The 21,069-nt window shown below is 33.7% G+C and overlaps 1 long non-coding RNA gene across 3 annotated transcripts in view; it reads left to right on the top strand.

The window, feature by feature from the left end:
* LOC132376356 (uncharacterized) overlaps positions 1-21,069 on the top strand; it is a 1,138,994-nt gene that overhangs the window by 509,183 nt on the left and 608,742 nt on the right. For all 3 annotated transcript variants that reach the window (XR_009506280.1, XR_009506281.1, XR_009506279.1), the window contains one exon: positions 8,634-8,843. This is a non-coding gene — a long non-coding RNA (uncharacterized LOC132376356). The remainder of the gene's footprint in view (positions 1-8,633; positions 8,844-21,069) is intronic.

Below are 21,069 nucleotides of genomic sequence, written 5' to 3'. Positions count from 1 at the left end.
CTGAATAACCATAGTTTGTTATTAATTCTTTCAAGTAAAATGATATTTCATGAAAGACTGGCTAGTTCAGCTTGTGATTCAATTGCACAAGTGCTTTTCCTCCAGATCACCATCATACTTCAGTATACAGCAGAAGTGTATTTTATATACTTCCCATTTCATCACGTGGAATATTAAAATGATGTGTACTCAAGTTTCAAGATTTAGTGAAATTACACATTTTTACTGTTTCACCGAGGAATTCTTAAGGGAAATTATTTAATTAATTTAGTTATTAACTGTGGATCTGTTATGGTGAGAAATACTATGACTACTAGTGGTTTGGTGCAAACTGCCAGCGGTTTTATCCACCATTGCTTTTGTACCATCAGTGTAATTGTGAACACAGTTAAAAAATCAAGTAAAGTCTTAGAAGTATTATAACAACTGTTTTGATCTTGTATATCCACTAGATCTTGGATTCTCAAGGGGTTTGCCGACCATACTTTGTAAACCTCTGTTCACGATTACAGTTAAGAACTCTTGAGACTGTCTTAGAATATTTGATCCATGAGGACAGGAATCCTTGTTTTGTTCATTTCTTTTTCCCAAGAACAGTCTCTAACACAGGATGTAAGTACAAACGTACTTACTCATTGCATTAAAGAAAGAAACATTGAGTGTATGAATTCCAGTCCCTCTCCTCTCCCTTAACCCCTCACCACCAACTAGGCTATGTGCTGGATGGCTTTGTGATTTAGTTTTCTCATCTGTAAAATGGAGATAACATCAGTACCTAATTTATAGGTTTGTTTTAAAGATGAAATGTCACAATGCATTAAAATGCCTCACAGAGTGACCAACAGGTAGTGGTGGTGTTTAGTTATTTAAAAATATGTTAAGTATCCACAGCTCTCTCAGTTATAGTTAGGTTCTGTTGCCTATAATAGGGTTTCAATCAAAAGAGTAGTGTATCATACATTAATTAAGACCTAGGATAGCAGTTCAAGGCTTAGATGGTAGCTCCAGAATGTCTTCAGGCACGCAGGCTTCTATTTTCCTGTACTAATATTCTCCTACATGATTTTCATGTTAAGGTCACATCCTGATCCAATATAGTTGCTGAAGCTCCAGTTTTCACTTCTGCATTAAAGGCCAGAAGAGGGAAGAAAGGTAGAAAGATTTCTTATAAAGTCTGCCCCCAGCTGAGTCAGCTCCCTTTAATGAGATTTCTCAGAAGTCTCATATCCCAATTCTACATTTTGTTGGCTGCAACATGGTCACATACAAAGGAGGCAGAGAAGTTAGCCTTTTACTCTATGTATCAATATGCCTAGCTAAAAATTAGGGTTTCTCTACTAAGGAGAAAGAGGAAAACTGATGGCTTCCACCTATTGCTGGAACAATGCAGTAGGTCCTATGGAACATATAACATGAGTATATTCCATCATGCAGAAGTCTGATTGATACAGATTCCTTCTGCTCCTCTGTGGAGGTAACAACTCTTTGACCCAGCACTGAACTCAGCAGCTCACCATAGGCCTTTATCTTCAGTGACGGGCAGAGATTGTGCATTAGACTGTATCTAGTGCCTCTACATTCTCCCCAGGATCAAGCGATGGGAATTTATATGTACAGTGAGTCGAGTGTGATTCAGCTACACTGATGACTAACCATTTTAGGCTGAACTGAGAGCACTACAGCTTCTCTAAGTTTCCTGAATCCTATCCCAATTATATTTCATTTAATAACACTCAGTGATATATCTGGTGGCAGGGGAAATGAAACTACATGCTTTTATGGGATCATTCATCAAGAACTAATTGAAGCTTTCATACAGTTTAGTGCTGATAAAACAGTGTAACAATAAACAATAACAAAATTCACTGGAGAAGGATTTGTTTTGCAGTGAGGAAAATGGTTCTGTTTCGTCCTGGGATTCCTGGTTAAAAGAGTCTCCAGTTTACAAAGGATAAGCACAGGCTCCTCTGCATAATGACGGGGTGGAAGCTGTGTCAAATGTATTAGTGTTGCTCCAGTGGAGCCATTCTCAGCCTAAGTATCTGCTATTGTGTGGGACTCTGGCAGGAGGCTGCAGGACCAATAGGATTCTTAGAAGTTTCTTTCTGCTATTTATTGTTATTGTGCTTGCAGCAGCTCCGTCATAGTTTTTATTGGAAAATATGTGAATAACCTTAAGGGGTACTTTAACAAAATTTAGATTAAAAAAAAAATAAAATCCCAGTTTAAGAAGTTTCTGTTTGAATACTTCTGTTTATGGAGTTGGCTTCCTTTTTGTCAGTGGAATTCCTGTTCTTCCATATGTGGTGTTTGCACATTTGGCTGAACTGAAAAGGAAGAAATAGAGAATAGACACCTTACTCATTTTCTTGGAAGTGATTTAAAGGAAATATTAGCAAAATGAAATGTATGAGAAATGTGCTGCAAACCGCTGTAGACCTGAACATTCATTTGCTGTATTTATATGACTTAGATAGCAGTAAGGATGATACTATAGGTGCTGAATTTACCTGGTAACTGGTATGTCTTATATGTAATAACCACAGATTTTGTTGGTAAAACATATTACCTACACTCAACTTGGCTCTAGGCAATTAGACTGGACTCTCTACTATCACCATTTTAAAATTGCTCAGATACCATTAAATGGATACAGATTTTAGAAAAATGATCATCATATAAGACTCATAAGATGATATAAATGACCCTCTTTCATAGACACAGTTAATGTTGATTAATGTGTCTTGAAAACCTATCTACAAAACAAGAAACCCTAGTAATGTAGATATAGTCAGATACTGTAATTTTAATATGCAAATTTTTCTTCAATTTTGTTTTGCATTATAAAAAGTAATTTCTCTTAAGGGGTTTTTAAACAATGATTTTCTGAAAATCTTAATACATCTTAAACAAAGTACTACAAGCCTAAATTAGTCCCTAAAAGGAGAGGAATTTAGAGAGACCACAATCACTCTTTCCCTTTGCTAAGAAGCCAAATTAATGCTTCGTGTACTTAGTTGCCAGTCACTTCAGTTAATTTGTAGCACTGTTAATGAGTGAAGGATAAACTCATATCATGACAAGTAAGTATAAATATAATAGATAAAATAATAATTGTAGATTTCATACCTTTCATTTTGTAAAGCATATTTGACTTTCCATGTAGCTATGCCAAACAGAATTCTATGGCAAAGACATCTAAAGATGGTAATGACAGATTAGCATAAATTAAGTTGGCACCATTCTGTAATGCTTCCACTGTGGTTCTCAAACACACTAGGCAGCTTCTATGCCAGGACCTTTCCTCTGTATGACAGACACCCTCTTTCTTGATATTTCCACTGAGCTTGCTCACTCATGTCTTTTGGGCTCTGATCAAGTGCCACCTTCTCAGTGAGGTCTTCCTGACTACCTTATTTTGTATTGCAATTCTCACCCCTAAATCATATATCCTAATTGCTACCTGCTTTATTTTTCTTCATAAACACTTATTATTATGTGACACCCCAGTATTATCTATTTATTTGTTTGCTAACTATACTTTCTAGAGTTTAAACTCTGCGAGGGCAGGTAGTCTGTATGTTTTATCTGTTGCTGGATCCCAGAGCCTGAAATATAATAGGCATTCAAGTGATATATGCTGAGTAAATGGATTAGGGTTCTAGACCTCCCATATCTCACACACTAGCACTTTGAACTTAGGCAAGGCACTTAACCTACTGATTTCTGTTTCCTGAGAAATAGTGATGCCTCTTAACATTTTGCTGATTGAACAGAACACTATAGATGAAAGATTTTGCTAAGGGCAAATGATGTTTTGCTGTTGAAACATCAAATGGCTTTCAGGAAACCCTGTAAAAGTAATAGATTTTGGCTTGCTTGAATTATCTGGCTTACAGGAGATCTAGACTTGGTTTAGGGAGTTGGTTTTGGTACACTAATTAAAGCTATGAACCCTTTGCCTATTGTTAACTTGCTAGTGCTAGAGCAATCAGTTAATCGTGTGACCAAAAGCAGGAGGTGATTGATAGAAACAGATTTTAGAGGTGACATTTAGATGTGAGACAGAATTTGAGGGATGGTAATTTAGGTAGGGTAAAGGTGGTAGGATGCTAAAGCTAATTGGCCTACATGAGAATTAAACAGGTGAGTGTGGCCTCACTTATAGCATGTTATTAAGAAAAGTGGGGCATTATCTTAGAAAGGGTAGTATGATGGTTAATTATATGTGTCAGCTTGGTTAGGCCATGGTATCCAGGTATTTGGCCAACCATTAGTCTAGATGTTGTTCTGAGGGCACTTTGTACATGTGATTAACTTCTACAATCAGTTGATTATTTATTTATTTATTGTTTAAGTCTGAGTTTAATTTTAAACAAATTTATACGACATTTTTTCCCTGTAAATCATCCTATATATATTTTTTAAATCAGTTGATTTTAAGTAAAGGAAATTACCCTTGATAATGTGGGTGGTGGGCCTGGGCCTCATCCAACTTTTTGAAGGCCTTAAGTGTAAAAAACTGAGGTTTCCTGTAGCAGGAATTCTGCCTCAGGACAGTTATATAAAAATCACACCTCAATTTCTAGCCTGCCTGTTTCCCCTATGGATTTGCTAACTCCCACATTGCTGTGAGCTAATTCCATGTAATCTCTCTCTCTCTCCCTTTCTCTCTCTCTCTCTTTATCCTATTGGCTCTGTTTTTCTGGAGAACCCTAACTGGTACAAGTAGTAATCTGTGGTTTACAATTCCCGATTTGGGGATTACTTTGAGGATTAAATAAAACAGTGTATGCTAATTTCATGATAAAATGTTATCACACAGTAGGTGCTCAAAGAGTGGTCATTCTCATTATGGTGATAGTGGAGATGATCAGGTGATATGTTTACCAATGGAGTCTGGTCCTCAATTAGCCTATGATAGCATCCACCGAGTACCTGAAGTTAGCTGACTGATTTGACAAGTCAAATTCAAATAAAGGAAAGGAGTTCAGTCTCTTAGAATAGGTGATCAAAATATGAAGGAAAATTGAAAGCAAATTCGTTTATGTAACTACAGGGAGAATAGTGATTGCAAAGGGTATAAATTCTTGAGTCAACAGCCTGGGGTTCATATTCCATCTTTCCTTCTCACCTACCATATGACATTATTTGTGAAATGGGTATAATAATGCTTTCCCCACAGGCTTATTCCACAGGTGGAATTTTAGTAAAATTTTAGTAAAGCAAATTATATAAAACATTCAGGACTGTATCTGTCATAGTTTCCTCCTCATACAACAAATTAGCATCAAATTTCCCAATTTTTGAAATTTAGACTTCAGTCTTTGTATGCCAAATGAGGGGTCAGTTTCATAATTGGAGACAGACACTTTATTCTTTTCCCCTCCAGGTAAATGAAACTTTACTGAGACAAAAGAATATTGATAAAGCACAAGCAAGTTTTCATGCAGTTTTGTGTTGACTAAGACTTCATAGAGAAGAAAAGGATGGCTCCCTTGCCATACAGGGTGTTGCAGAGTTAAAGCCTCTCACCCTTATAGGCAGGTTCATAGAGAAGAAGTGGAGTACACCTCAAAATCAAGGATCCTCAGGAAGTCCTTCAAGGGCAGCTTTAATTTGCTTATCCCAGCAGATTCAAGAGTAGCAACAAGGGCCCGGGTGTGCTCTGTCATTGCAAAGTCAACTAGGGGACATTGATAACAAAACTAAGTTCTTTACAGAGTTACAGAGTAAAAGAAACCAGAGTCATTGTCAGCTTTATAAAATATGTATTTTATTATATGTCCATTTGTGTATTTTAACATCAGTAGTGCTTATTAATGAAACTTTATTCAGTCTCAGGAATATCATTTAATTTGAAATAAAGAAACAGAGAGTAGTTCTAATACCATAAATGTATCTTCTGCAAACACTACAAGAAAAAGGCACTTTTTATAAAAAGGAAGGAACAGATTAATCTGATTATAATATTATTTCTTGAGAAACTAAGGCATAATGAAGAATACTTTAGAAAACCAAATTTGGTATAATGTTATAACAGAGATATATTTCATCTAAATAATTAAGAAACTGAATCGATGAATTTGCACCATATAACTAAAAAGTGGCAATAATAATAATAATAATAATAAAATCTTTAAAAGCAGAGTGCATGCTACCAGGTGTGCTGAGTGTGCCTAGGGCTAAGGCTCTGGCCAGCACTCCTCCAGCAGGACATGCCTGGGAGTGAGTCAGGAAGGCAGGTAAGTCTGGGATACCTTCAGGCAGGTAGAAGCAGAAATATAGGTAGGCAGTGTTCTGCTAGAGCATCTGGGGTCAGAGACCAGGGGCTGAAGCAGTCTGGATTGGGGGTGAGCTGAAAGCATGGTCATTAAGACAAGGTGGATTGAAAAAAGAGGTGGGACGTGAGACAGCAGCCATGTTGTGTTCACCGGTACCAAAAAGAAGGGTTCGCTGGTACCAAAAAGAAGGGAGGATTAAGGCAGACATGAGGCCAAAGTTCACCGTTTTTTTAAATTTTCAAATTGTTAACAGCTTTATTTGATTTAATCATACATATTACAAACTTTTTAATGTCTTCCCATTTACATCACGTACCTTTTTTTTTATTGTATCACACTGATACATAATCTATTTTTAAGAATTTCATCTTATTTAAATGACTATAAATCCATATTGTCACTTTCAAAAATTTGCATAATAATTTATTTGATGACGCTACCAGCACATATTTTATCCATTTCTTTAGATGGGCATTTAGGCTTTTTATAGTTTTTTTCTAATTTAAATGCTATTGTAATAACCAATCTTTAAAACTACTGGTTTTTTTTTTTTCATGGTTATTTCAAGTGTAAATAAAATACATTTTTCATCCTGAAAGTAATAGAATCACATGAAGAAAGTTTGGAAAACAGAAAAATTAAATAAAGCATTTATACTTCTACCATTACAATGTATCATCATTTTGGCTTACGGTTTTAGGATCTTTTTGTTGTCCTAATTTTTATCACCTTTAATCATCTGATAGGCAACCATAACTACAGAGCTGAGGTCCCTCAAACCTCAGCTCTGAAGTTATGCCAACATGCCTCAAGACAGAGTATAGGGTAAAGGGAAGGGAGACCGTGATATTCAGCAGCTTCTTCAGGCCAAGAGAGATGATGCTACCTCTTCCACGTATGAAACAGATCTCATGGAGGCTGACTTTCTGCACCCTGCCCGTTAGCCTGGCTGCATCTGTCATTCCAGGGCCAGCCTGAGCTTCTGGTCCTAGAATGTTATTGGGTTGAATGCTATGAAAACTAGTATTTATTAATAAGACAAACTATACTTGTAGCATTGTATACATTATCCTATTTAATCTTTACAACACTTTGAGGTAGATATAACAAGTCTCTTTTTGTAGATAAGATTATTGGTTCAGAAAGGTTAAGTAACTTGGCCAAGATTACATTACATAGCGGAACTGGAATTGAAATCTGTAACTCTGAGCCTCTGAAATAAACTTGTGAATAGCATACCGATGTCCTAGGGTATGTGGATGTGGCAATAGGTGGTAGTAGGTTCCAAAATCTAATTCTTCTTGATTATATCCTTCTCTTCAGTGACACACTAGAGTTGTCATTTTGTGAATTAGAAATGTGGGAACATATAAGACTCAAAATCACCTTCACTTATGTGATAGATGGGTTAGTGATGCTGTAAATTTGGTTATATGTTTTGTAAGTTTGAGGACATATAAGGTGAACTCTGTTGGCTTGGCTCTACCACATAGGTGACCTAGCCAAAGGTTTTGATGATAAGGAACCCAGGATATTTTAGGGCTTAAGAGAGAGTTTCAGATGATAGTATCACTTGTGATAACGATTTCTCTTTGGTTGTACCACATACCAGGGGTGACTAGCAAGGAAGAGAGATTGAATGAGGCATGGACGGGCATAATTGGCACTGGAGAAAGAGTAAAGAAACTGACAAGAATTAATATATTTTATAGAAATTAAAAGTAACTTTTCATGAGATTAATGAATCAAAGTGTTCTACTTCCATCTGATCCAAAGTGAATGTCTGTAGTTTAGGGAGAAACCAATCTAGTACAGTCGTACCTCAGAAATATTGTGGGTTTGGTTCCAGACCACTGCAATAAAGTAAATATCAAAGTAAAGCAACTCACACAATTTTTGTTTTGGTTTCCCAGTGCATGTAAAAGTTATATTTACACTACACTGTAGTCTATTAAGTGTGCAATAGAATTATATCTAAAAACAATTTACATACCTTAATTTAAACATACTTCATTGCTGAAAAATGCTAATCATCATCTGAGTCTTCAGCAAGTTGTCTCTTTGCTGGTGGAGGGTCTTGCCTCGATGTTGATGGCTGCTCACTGATCAGGGTGGTGGTTGCTGAAGGCTGGGGTGGCCGTGGACATTTCTTATAATAAGACAACAATGAAGTTTGCTGACTCTGCCTTTCACAAATGACTTCTCCGCAGCATGCAATGCTGCAGATAACATTTTACCCATGATAGAACTTCTTTCAAGATTGGAGTCAATCCTCTCAAACTCTGCTGCTGCTTTATCAGCTAAGTTTACGTAATATTCTAAATCCTTTGTCCTTTGTTGTCATTTCAGCAATCATCACAGCATCTTCACCAGGAGTAGATTTCATCTCGAGAAACCACTTGCCTTGCTTAGCCATAAGAAGCAACTCCTCATCTATTCAAGTTTATCATGAGATTGCAGCAATTCAGTCACATCTTCAAGCTCCATTTCTAATTCTAGTTCTCTTACTATTTTCACCACAGCTGAGGAAATCTTGAACCCTTCAAAGTCACTCATGAGGTTGGTATCAACTTCTTCCGAATTCCTATTAATGTCTATATTTTGACCTCTTCCCATGAACCACGAACATTCTTAATGGTGAGTATTTTCCAGAAGGTTTTCAATTTACATTTCCCAAATCCATTAGAGGAATAACTATGGCAACTACAGCCTTATGGAATGTATTTCTTAAATAATAAGACTTGAAAGTCCAAATTACTCTTTGATCCATGGGCTTCAGATTGGATGTTGTATTAGCAGGCATGAAAACAACATGAATATCATTGTGTATCTCCATCAGAGCTCTTGGGTGACCAGGTACATTGTCAGTGACAGTGTATTTTGAAATGAATCTTTATTTCTGAGCAGTAGGTCTCAACAGTGGGTTTAAAATATTCAATAAACCATGTTGTAAATAGATGTGTTGTTATCCAGGCTTTGTTGTTCCATTTGTAGAACACAGGCAGAGTAGACATAGCATAATTCTTAAGGGCCCTAGGATTTTTTGGAATGGTAAATGAGTCCTGGCTTCAACTTCAAGTCACCAGTTGCAATAGCCCCTAACAAAAGAGTCAACCTGTCCTTTGAAGTTTTGAAGCCAAGCATTGAGATTTCTCTAACTATGAATGTCCTAGATAGTATATTCTTCCAATATAAGGCTGGTTCATTTACATTGAAAATCTCTTGTTTAGTGTAGCCACCTTCATGAATTATCTTAGTTAGATCTTCTGAATAACTTGTTGCAACTTCTACATCAGCACTTGTACTTTTATCTTGTAGAAATGGCTTCTTTCCTTAAACCTCATGAACCAAACTTTGCTGGCTTCAAACTTTCCTTCTGCAGCTTCCTTACCTCTTTCAGCCCTCATAGAATTGAAGAGAGTTAGGGCTTTGCTCTGGATTTGTCTTTGGCTTAGGGGAATGTTGTGGTTAGTTTGATTTTTCTAACCAGACCATTAAAACTTTCTCCATATCAGCAAGTCTGTTTCACTTTATCATTTGTGTGGTCACTGGAGTAGCACTTTTAATTTCCTCTAAGAACTTTTCTTTTGTCTTCAAAACTTGGCTAACTGTTTGGTGCAAGAAACCTAGATTTAGGCCTTTCTTGGCTTTTGATACCCTTTCCTCACTAAGCTTAATCATTTCTAGCTTTTGTTTTTAAAGTGAGAGCTGTGTGACACTTCCTTTCACTTGAATACTTAGGGGTCATTGTAGGGTGATTAATTGGCCTAATATCAATATTATAGTGTCTCACAGAATAGGGATGCCCAAGGAGAGGGACAGAGACAGGGGAACAGCTGCTTGGTGGTGCAGTCAGAACATACACAACAGTTATTGATTAAGTTTGTCATCTTGTGTGGGCGGGGTTCATGGTGCCCCCAAACAATTTCAATAGTAACGTCAAAGATCACTGATCACAGATCACCATAACAAATTTAATAATAATGATAGAGTTTGAAATATTGCTAGAATTACCAAATGTGGCATAAAGACAAGAAGTAAGTCAATGCTGCTGGAAAAATGGCACCAATAGACTTGCTTGTTGCAGGGTTGACACAAACCTTCAATTTGTAAAAAATTCAATATTTAACAAGTGCAATAAAATGAGGTATGCCTCTGTAGAGAATAGACTAGGTAGGACCCTAGTACAATGGATATCTATTACTTTTTTGGACCATCAACTTCCCATTTTTTCTAAGTCTGTGTCTTCCCCAGTCCTGCCATCCATATTGCAGCAGCAGGATCAACCTTATAACCAGGTGACTTCAGTTGACAGGTTTGTGGTGGGCAATTTGCCAGATATGGAACACTGAGTCCCTATCCTGGAGATTTAGAATTTGGGGCCAAGAATGTCATGCTTTCACTGGGGGTCTGGACTGTTAGGAACAGTCATATGACCATATGTCCTGGCCTGTGGACCAGAGATTAAGAAGCAATGACAGAAAGAAAGAAAAATAAACCAGAACCTCAGGGAGATACAGAGAAGAAAATTGCTCATATCTAGTTTTTCTTCAGGCCCCGTCCCATTGTTATATTTGGGTTCAGTGAGATATCTCATAACTTTATAAAATTCTGTTTCTATATTAAACAGTTTAGAGCTGGGTTTCGCTTCTAACCACAAGAATTCTATTATAATTAGTCTTAAACTAAGTTTGAAATTAATGGAGTCAAGAGCAAAAAGTGTGGCAGCTTCCATGTTTGATATGCAAGCTAGATTATCTATATAAGAAATATGAAAAACTTAGTGGCTTTCTAAATTCAGAATCAGATGCCACTGTAGTCAACTATATTAATAAAGGTGACTCTTAGTTCTTGAGGAAAATATGACATTTAACTAACAGTACCAAAGGCAATCTCTCACCTTTTGGAAAGGTCTTTTTACTCTTTAATATGATTGTTAAAATAGCAATGGATTTTTTTTTCATGGCTGGCGCTGTGGAAAGAAAATAGGAATAACTTGACCACAGTGAAAGTTTCATTTCAGAATTATTTTCAAACTACTTATATAAAAGAGCAACCAAACCAAAGCAAACAAACCCCTCCTATTCCAACTTATTTTATAAGGAAATGTGCATTTCAGACAGCTAAAAGTAAAACAAATACAAGAAATTAAAGTGTTTTAAAGAAAATCTATCCATTGAAGTTTAATTATGTTGGAGAGAACCAATATTGAAAAGTGTTTAATAATAATTGCCCTTTTAACAATCTAGAATTTCTGAAAATATTATATATACTCTAAATTTTTTTAGATTTTATTTTATTTGTTTATTTTTTAACATCTTTATTGGAGTAAAATTGCTTTACAATGGTGTGTTAGTTTCTGCTTTATAACAAAGTGAATCAGCCGTCTTGCGTCTCCCTCCCATCCTCCCTATCCCACCCCTTAGGTGGTCACAAAGCACAGAGCTGATCTCCCTGTGCTATGTGGCTGCTTCCCACTAGGTATCTATTTTACATTTGGTAGTGTATATATGTCCATGCCACTCTCTCATTTCGTCCCAGCTTACCCTTCCCTCTCCCCGTGTCATCAAGTCCATTCTCTACGTCTGCATCTTTATTCCTGTCTACTCTAACATTTGTATGTGATATGTCTTAGTGATACATCAAGAAAAGAAAATATCAATTAATAACTTTCAGATATATGTTCAGGGCTCAAATCATTAACAAATTTTATTTCCACTTTCTAGCTAAAAAATAATAAACATAATCTCTTATCCTATGTTACAGTATTCTGAGAAGCATGACTTCCTGAACAGTATATATTTCAGGTCTACATATATGCTATTATAGTCAATGTAGAATTTTTCTTTGCAAACTGTTTAAATAAATGCAACATATTACACAAAATAAACCTAAAACTTTATTTTTTAATAATATATTTCTTTTTTATAAATGTAACATGTTTTCATGATAGAGGGTTTGTAAGATATATAAACATCAATCTGAAACTAAAATCATGGGAAATATATCTTCTGGCTCACTGTTAATAATTTGATGTTGTTAATTCTAGTATCTTTTCATATAGGTTAAAGTATAGTAAATGTGTCACGTAAGGAATGGAAAGCAGTGACAAACTGGGAAGATGTTTGTAGCATGTAGAGCAAAGGATTTCGTGTTCTCTCTAAAACATGTCTACATGGCTTTTACTATCTTCATAGAAATATATGTGTATATTATATATTATATATATACATAGAAATATATTGTATATTTATATTATACACTTGTATATATCAATAACATTTATTTACACTTGTATGTGTAAATAAGATTTTATTTAATATATCTAGCTAGCTCCTTGTTGATGGAACATTAGCTCAAAAATTTTGCTCTTATAAATAATCCTGCAATTAACATGCTTGTACATAAATCCTGGAAACATCTATAATTATTTCTTAAGAAAAACTATTAATAGAGAAATCACTGCATCAAGAGAAATGAGCATTTTTAAGGCTCTTGACATGTCTTGCCAGATGAGATTAAGATAATTTTTAAAATATGCTTTAAGATATTTAACATATTGTCTTTGTACTAAGTATAATAAAATATGTTCATTACCCACCTCGTCATGGGTCTCTTCCAAGTGTATCTGCCCCAACTCCTCTCCTAAAGACACTGAGGTCAACAAGCTGGTGTAGCTTTCTATTTGCTCATGCAAACATATGCAAACATATGTATGAAGTGTGTTTCTTCATTTTTACCACCAAATAGAACCATATTAATGACATTAATCAGTGTCATTATTTCTTTCAAAAATATTACGTACATCAAGGAGGTTTATTCCCTATATTTTCTTTTAAGAGTTTTATGTTTTACAGTCTTACATTTAAGTCTTTAATCCATTTTGAGTTAATTTTTGTGAGTGGTGAAAGATAGGGGTCCAGTTTCATTCCTTTATTTGTGAGTACCCAATTTTCCTAGCACCACTTATTGAAGAGACTGTCTTTTCTCTGTTGAGTATTCTTGGCTCCCTTGTCAAATAATAGCTGGTCATACATTCATGGGTTTATTTCTGGGCTGTTGATTCTGTTCAATTGGTGTGTGTGTCTGGTTTTTTTTGTTTTGTTTTGTTTGTTTTAAATTATAGTGTGCTAAATAAATATTAGCTTTATTTTTAAAATTTTCCCATACACTTATAATCAACACTAAGTTTTAAATATTTTAACAAATATTTTTTAAAAATTTTTACTGGAGTAGAGTTGATTTATAGTGTTGTGTTAGTTTCTGCTGTACAGCAAAATGAATCAGTTATACATATACATATATCCACTGTTTTTTTAGATTCTGTCCCCATATAGGTCATTACAGAATGAACAGAAATATAGGTCAATGGAACAGGTTAGAAAGTCCAGAGATAGACCCAAGCAGCTGTGCTCACCTAATCTATGACAAAGCAGGCAAGAATATACATACAATGAGAAAAGACAGTCTCTTCAGTAAGTGTGGCTGGGCAAACTGGACAGCTACATGTAAAAGAATGAAATTAGAACACTCCCTAACACCATACGCAAAAATAAACTCAAAATGGATTAAAGACCTAAATGTAAGGCCAGACACTATAAAACTCTTAGAAGCAAACACAGGCAGAACACTCTTTGACATAAATCACAGCAATATCTTTTTGGATCCACCTCCTGGAGTAATGAAAATAAAACCAAAAATAAACAAATGGGACCTAATTTAACTTAAAAGCTTTTGCACAGCAAAGGAAACCATAAAAAAGTGAAAAGACAACTCAGAGAATGGGAGAAAATATTTGCAAATGAAGCAATTGACAAGGGATTAATCTCCAAAATATACAAACAGCTCATGAGGCTATATCAAAAAAAACCAAACAACCCAGTCAAAAAATGGGCAGAAGATCTAAATAGACATTTCTCCAAAGAAGACCTACAGATGGGCAAAAAGCACATGAAAAGATGCTCAACATCACTAATTATTAGAGAAATGCAAATGAAAACTATAGTGAGGTATCATCTCACACAGATCAGAATGACCATCATCAAAAATTATACAAACAATAAGGCTGGAGAGGGTGTGGAGAAAAAGGCACCCTCCTACACTGTTGGTGGGAATGTAAATTGGTACAACCACTATGGAGAACAGTATGGAGGTTCCTTAAAAACCTAAAAATAGAGCTACCGTATGATCCTGCAGTCCCACTCTTGGGCATATATCCAGAGAAAACCAGAATTCGAAACCACTCCAACATTCATTGCAGCACTATTTACAATAGCCAGGGCATGGAAGCAACCTAAATGTCCATTGATAGAGGAATGGATAAAGATGTGGTACATATATACAATGGAATATTACTCAGCCATAAGAAAGAATGAAATAATGCCATTTGTAACAACACGGATGGACCTAGAGATTGTCATACTGAGTGAAGTAAGTCAGACAAAGACAAATACCGTATGATATCGCTTATATGTGGAATCTAAAAAATACAAATGAACAAATACAAATGGAAAAAATACAAATGAAAAAGTACAAATGAACTTATTTACGAAACAGAAAGAGAGTCACAGATGTAGAAAACAAACTTAAGGTTACCAGCGGGGAAAGTGGGATGGGGGGAAGGGATAAATTGGGAGACTGGGATTGACATATATACACACTACTATATATAAAATGGATAACTAATAAGGACCTACTGTATAGCTCTGCTCATACTCTGTTTTTGTGTGTGTGTGTGTGTTTTCACTTATTTTTATTTTTTTAACTTTTTATTTTATATTGGAGTATAGTCGATTAACAATATTGTGTACAACAAAGTGATTCATTTATACATATACATGTATCAGTACTCTGTATGTGTCTGTTTTTATGCCTGTACCATACTGTCTTGATTACTGTAGCTTGAAATCAGGAAGTGTGATGCCTCCAGCTTTGTTTATCTTTCTCAGGAATCCTTTGGCTATTTGGGGTCTTTTTTGTATCCATACAAATTCTAGGATTTTTTTCTTTTACTTTTATAAAAAAGTGCTGTTGGAATATTGATAGGGACTGCATTTAATCTATAGATGGCTCTGGTTAGTATGACTTTTCCATGATTTTCACTGAGAGTTTCTTACTCTTGTCTGATATTTGTTTTGCTATTGGAGCATTAGACTATTAATTGCTTTCTATATATGAAAGTACTAACCCTTTGCTTGCTATATATGTAGGATGTATGTTATTTTTCTTTCATTTTACATTATGGAGATTGTATTTTTGAAGGAAAATTTTTAACTATTGTGTAGTCAATCTATCAAGTTTCCATAAAGGTTTAAATTTATCCAGCATTCACATATAATTTATGTGGTAGAATCAATTGTCTATTTTTATCTGCTGTGTATAAGAAAGTCTTAAACACTATATATGTGATACTTATTTTACATGATAATATATTCTTCATAGCTACAATTCTGGGTCTCACACATATGTTAAATCAAATTTATATGTATTTGACTTGTAGTCAGAATTTTGTCAAAGCTCCATTTTCATATTTGTTAGTAATATGTGGATAATGTGAAAGCCATATAATATATTTATAGATTAATCTTTTCCACTACTTGTAAACTTTCAATATGTAAGTGTTGCAAGACATTTCAGGACTTCAGAGGTTATGATTCAAAGAAACTGATTTGAGTTTTCAGGAGTAGAGCCAAAGAAAATACTTCATTGTTTGATGAGTTTATATGGGTTTTTTCTTGAGAGTTTGGTAGTAGTAGAAAAAATAATATGAAAAATTGCTGTAACAGAAGCAAATAGTTTGAAAATTTGAACTAAACAGGAACAGACTCACAGATCTAGAAATCAAACTTATGATTACCAAAGGGGAAACGTGGGGGGAAGTGATAAATTAGGAGTTTGAGATTAACATATACACTCTACCATATATAAAATAGATAACTAACAAGGACCTACTGTATAGCACAGGGAACTCTACTCAATGTTCTGTAATAACCTATATGGGAAAAGAATCTGAATAAGAATGGATATATATACTAAAAAAAGAAAATAAATACTACCACACAAATTAAAATTATTACTAAACATTTTAAGAGGCTCTATTTATATAATAAAACTTGTTAAAACTTGTGATCTTTTTAGATCAAAAACAGTGTTTTCAGTTTTCTACTTCTAATCTGAGTTAAATACCATTTTAAATTTGAAGAATTTGTTTCTGACCAATTTATTTATCTGAAACACTCACTAAACAATATTTTATTTGTATATTATTGTAGTTTTCAGGTTTTTCATTTGTAACTAATACTTTACACTTACTTAGTACTTTGCAGCTTTTACTACCAAAGTCTAAAGTGATACTTAAAATAGCCCTGAAATAAGAAGAACTACTAATCGATACAGTGGCTTTTCCTTATAGAGTTCACATTTAAATTATTGACAAGATTTACACACAGAGAATATTTATTTCCAAACTATACCACGCTTTTTCAGGAACAGTTATAGAACCAAAGGAGGTCACATAAATATTACTGATATTGATATTGCTAAAAATATTTAACAATTACTGCTGTTTCTTCTGTGCCAGGCTTAGTTTCGGCTCAACAAGTATCATCTTATTTAATTCTACAAACAACCATATGTAGCAAGTCTCTTATGTTACCCATCTTACAAATGAGGGACCTAGTGTTTAGAGAAATTGCCGGCTATCTCAATGAGGGAAAGCTAGAATCTGTCAGATGCGAAGTTCTTATTCTTATTCATTAAAATTTACTGACCTTATAGATATGCACTTTTTTTAAAGCTGATATAAAATAATTTAGAAAAAAGTTCTGTAGGAATTGAAACTATAGGCAGATAATGTCAGTACAATTGTTAGTATTTAAAATGCCTTTTAAGAGTAACCATGATGTCTTCTTGGGTAAGATTGACCCCTGCTTTACTCCTTCTCATCCTCAATCTGTGCCAATCCTCAAAAACTTTGGTTCCATCAAGGAATCTTTGTGACTTTCCATACATTCACAGTTTATCATAAAAGCAATTAAAAAACAAACCACTTTCTTAAACAATTTGTTTTCTAACATGTATGTCACAGATGAGGATATGTATATCTTATAGATATGAAATCCACAGGCAAGGTTTATGAAATGGTCTCATTCTGAAACAGTGACTTTAAGACCAAACTTTTCTTATGTAAATGTGTAAATTTATCATTACTTGATTTTCTAATACTAGAATTTTCAACTTTTTGAAGTTGATAAAGCTTAAAGCTATATATTTATCTTCCTAACAGCCCCATCCACCTGAATTCAGTTGTATGCCTTGTCCGGATTTTAATATTAATGTTGAATGATATTAGGTTTATTTAGACTTTTTATAAAAAGAATTTTGCAATTTGTCTTGAAGTAACTCAGAGAAGTCCATAAAGCTTTTTTGAACACCCCCCACACTTCTATTTACCTTAATACAGGCCACTTTTCCAAAATTTACAATAGTCTAGTTAACATAGAAAAATCACTTTCAGATTATATATCCCCGTATTTTATTTTTATTTTTTTACCGTTTTATTATTTTTTTTATTGAAGTATAGTTGATTTACAACATTATATAAATTTCAGCTGTACAACATAGTGGTTCACAATTTTTAAATTTATAGTGATCATAAAATATTTGCTATATTCCATGTCCCCCATTTTTAATGTTCTCATTTTGCACATCAGATATTTCTGGGTTTTTTTGTGTTTTTTTAAAAAATTTATTTATTTATTTATTTATTTTTGGCTGTGTTGGGTCTTCGTTTCTGTGCGAGGGCTTTCTCTATTTGCGGCAAGCGGGGGGCCACTCTTCATCGCGGTGCGCGGGCCTCTCACTATCGCGGCCTCTCTTGTTGCGGAGCACAGGCTCCAGACGCGCAGGTTCAGTAGTTTGTGGCTCACGGGCTCAGTCGCTCCGCGGCATGTGGGATCTTCCCGGACTAGGGTTCGAACCCGTGTCCCCTGCATTGGCAGGCAGACTCTCAACCACTGCGCCACCAGGGAAGCCCCAGATATTTCTTAATAGAATTAAATAGGAGGATATTTTCTACTAATTAATCCTCAAAACACAATATGTATTACACAAATATTATTACATATAACAGACAAGCAGTACAGTCTTTTTTTTTTTTTTTTTTTAATTATTAGTTGAAGGAACTGAGACTCTGTGAGGTTAATTGATTTGCCCAAGATCACATATGGTGTGAGTGGTTAACCCTGGTTGGAATGCTTTTTTAAAAATAAAAGTATGTAATTAATGCTTCTTCATAAATAGTTGCTCGTTTTACAGAATCTAATTTATCATTAAAATAAATAAAGACCATCATTCAAGCACTCCAGTTAGAAAAATAAAATCATGTCTTCTTTTTAACCTGACTTTTTCATTCAGTGTTACACTGTATAAGTGTTGTTCTACAAGGTCACTTAACTGCTATCTAATATTTCATGTGCAAGAATGTATTTTAATCAATACATGTATTTTAATTCCATTTTCTTACATTTCTTTTTAATTACATTTCCGTTAACACTGAAATAAATATATATTTAACTTATAATGTATTTTGATTCTTAAAATACATTCCTAAAAGTGGAATTTTTATGGTTAAAATACTATATTAAAGCCTATATTCAAATTGTTAAACAAAAGTAAATTGAATTTACAGTTTTTACTAAATTATAGTCTAGTTTCTGAAAATTTATCAATTTACTATAATTTTAAGTATCACATTTTTTATGTAAAGTGTTATTCAAATTATTTTTGATTAAATTTTGTTTTCTATTCTATTGCAGTATTTATTTCTTCATAAACATCACCATATTAAATTATTATATTTATGTACATTAGTCCCTCAGTATCTGTGGAGAATTGGTTAGGGACCCCCCTGGATACCAAAATTCAGAGATGCTCATTCCTTTATATAAAATTATGTAGTATTTGCATATAGCCTACACACATCTCCCCGTATATTTTAAATCATCTCTTGATTACTTATAATACCTAATACAGTGTAAATGCTATGTAAATTGTTGTATGTACAATGTAACTCCTATGTAAATAGTTACCAGTGCACAGCAAACTCAAGTTTTGCTCTTTGGAACTTCCTAGAATTTGTTTTTCGAATATTTTGATCAGCGGTTGGAACCTGCAGATAGGGCCAACTGTATATTTTAATACACAATACAGAAAATAGTTTTTTTCAGTCCTACCTTATCTAATTTATTTTTCTTAAAACACTAGGAACATTTTTTTCAAGTTTCATTACAAAAAATCTATTGGAATTTTGACTGGAATTTCTAATTTGGAAAGTTTGTAATACTGACTCTTTAAAAACAGAACTTTATATCTCTATCCATAATATTTTAAGTCTCTAAGTTAAATTTATGTTATTTCTATACATATTTCTATACACTTCTTATTAAATTTCTTTTGAGGAATTTAATATTTTTATATATTTGTGTCCAAGGAGGGTTATTATTTTCATATTACATTTTATAATTAATGTTGACTGATATATAAGAAAATCATTGTCTTTTGAAATATTAGTTTATCATCATAAAGAACTTATTCTTTAAGTTTTTTCCCTTTCTTATTCTTTTTAGATAGGAAAACTCTTATTTGCTAATGATAATCATTTGACCCTATTTTCAGTACTTGTATATTCTGTTGTTGTTTTTATGTTCATGTTGAGTTGCTTTGATAGCTTTGTGTAAAAAGTATGAAGGTGTAATATTTTTCTTATTTCTGGTTATTATGAATTCAGCATAAAGCTGATTCTTATTGCTTTTTAAATAACATTCATTTTTTCTAAAAAAGTGTAGGATGGATCTTGAATTTTAACTAATGCATTTTAGACCTCTTTTGAGATGACTGTATGGTTTTACAATCTGACCTATTGAGGAATGATGAACAGTCCTTGAATTGCTGGAATTATTTTTTAATTTATTTTGGATTATATTTTAATATATGATTTGATTTTATATGCTATTATATTATTTAAGAACTTGGACTCTATAATTTAAAAAATAAATTTCTATACTATTACTTATTTTTATAAGGCTTTAATATTAGAGGCATATAAACTTCACAGTAATTAGAAAGTTTTGCTTCTTAGATTTAGAAGAATTATAACAATATTTGCCAAAAAATTTCTGAGATATGGTTGACAACTTTCTTAATTTCTTCCATTGTTATTGGTTTATTTAGTTTTTCTTGAGTCAATTTTGATGATTCATAGTTTCTAAAAATTTTTTTTTCATTTAAAACAGACATGATTTATTAGCAGCCTTTGCCTGTCTAAAGAGGAGAAATTTGTTTGTGTTATTATATTTTATATGTGTTTTTGCTTTTTCCCCCCTCTCTCAGCCATTATTTCTGGCGAAAGAGAATTGCAGTGCTTCTCTGAAGGTTGACTGTAGTTTGTCATCTTCAGTTACTATCCAAATACATAGGTCTACTATTTACTTCCTCCATAATATTCTCAATAACAAAAGGCTATTAGCACTTCCAGTTTTAGACCATATCATCTTAGATTTAGATATTAGCAATAGTTAATATTAATCCAGCAATAAAGACAGGATACAACATGGTAGTTACTGGCTTAATTATATTTAAATTTTAAATTTTGATTAATTTTAACGTTTCATTAAAGAAAAACTGAAAAAGAGGGAGAAATCAACTGCTTTTCAAATAACCCTTTCTTGAACTATAAAAGTACAGCCTATTCTTATTACCTAATTATATCCAGCCACATTTTAATATT

Source organism: Balaenoptera ricei, chromosome 12, assembly GCF_028023285.1.
Source record: "Balaenoptera ricei isolate mBalRic1 chromosome 12, mBalRic1.hap2, whole genome shotgun sequence".
Classification (NCBI taxonomy): domain Eukaryota; kingdom Metazoa; phylum Chordata; class Mammalia; order Artiodactyla; family Balaenopteridae; genus Balaenoptera; species Balaenoptera ricei.
Note: the sequence above shows the minus strand (reverse complement) of the source record. Positions and strands in the feature narration are given on the sequence as shown.